We start from the raw sequence: 1,504 nt of genomic DNA, 5'->3' as shown, positions 1-1,504 counted from the left end.
GGGAAATTGCACATAGATATTCATCTCTTGGTTCAGGTTGACAAAAATAATAAGAAAAAAATTTCTTAGATCTGAGTAAACTCCAGTGACAGAAATCAACACAGGGCTTCTCACAGGCAGCATCAATTTTGCTTTTCCAGCTTCCTCAGGGTTGCACTGACATTGCCATCAGAGCCTGCAGAGTAGAGCTTGAAAAGCACATTTCTCTTGAGGAGCACCTCTTCTGCCAGCCCAACAGGGCTGGGGCACTGCCTGCAGCCAGCCCGGGCACAGCCCAGAGGCACAGAGAGCTTCAATCAGTCAGGGCTGGGAAGGTGCTGAGAAGTGCCTGGGGCAGAATCACTGCCAGCCCTTGGCACAGGAACCTCTGGCTGCAGGACAATGCAGCTGCAGCTCCTGGAGCCATCTCCTAAAGCTGGAACATCCAATGCCTGCAGACTCTGTGAGTACAACTCTGAGTATTTCTGGTGCATTCTGGGAGGTGAAATGCTCACGGAGCTCTGACATGCTAAGGGGTTCTGATCAGTCACAGAATATTTCCAAGTCAAGGATTTTGACAAATATGAGGAAATTTCCTATAGCTTTCTATTCAGTTTCCTACTATTGGAGAATGGCAGGGAGAGGGCATAAATATTAAAGGTTGATTATGAATTTCCAAGAAAAAGGTTTTGATATAAATGACGAAATTTCCTAAGACTTTATATGCAGTCTCCTACTATTGGAGAATGGCAGGGATGGGGGGGATAAATATTAAAGGATGATTATGAATTTTTAGTTATGAATTTTGAAAAGTGCCTGAGACATGCAAACTGTTACTTTTAGTGATCAGTAAGTTCACAGGAGATCCCTAATGTACCTTCAGCCACTCTGCCCATGGACAGCAGCAGCATCACCTTTGCTGGACCCATCAGGCTCAGTCTGAGCTGTCCTTTCTGTCAGGCCAAGGAGAGTGCACAGAGATTTGGGCTCTGTGAGTGCTGGGAAGGAGAGATCAGGCACAGGGAAACACCTGCAGGAGGAAAATCTCCAGGAAGCAGAGAGAAGATCAGGCAAGGAGAGAAAACAAAACCCAGCAATGCTGTGGCAGGGAGAGTTTAGAGATGTGCACAGGAGCCCCTCCAGTGCAGCCCCTCCCTCTGAACAAGCCCCCTCCCTCCTGTCCCCAGCCAAGCCTCTGCCCTCAGGGCCGGGGCTCCAAGGCGTGCAGCCCCTCCTGTGCAGGCAGAGCTGCAGCAGAGCCGTGGGGCAGCTCTGCAGCCCCGGGCCCAGTTCCCTCTGCAGAGCACAGGGCTGGCAGCAGCTGCCCGGCCCTGGGGGCTCTGGCAGGGGGCACAGCTGCCTCAGGGTGACGCTGTGCCCAGTGCCCGGCTCTGGGCAATGCTGGCAGTGCAGCCAGGCAAGGAGCTGCATCTCCCTTCATCCAATGCCAGCATAAGGACACTTGGAAATATCCCTGAGATTCAGTCTGAGCTGGAAGCTTCAGCCCAGGGTGCAAACCTGTCCT

Source organism: Pyrgilauda ruficollis, unplaced genomic scaffold, assembly GCF_017590135.1.
Source record: "Pyrgilauda ruficollis isolate IOZ18807 unplaced genomic scaffold, ASM1759013v1 scaffold735, whole genome shotgun sequence".
NCBI classification, from domain to species: Eukaryota; Metazoa; Chordata; class Aves; order Passeriformes; family Passeridae; genus Pyrgilauda; species Pyrgilauda ruficollis.
This window is presented reverse-complemented; position numbering follows the sequence as displayed.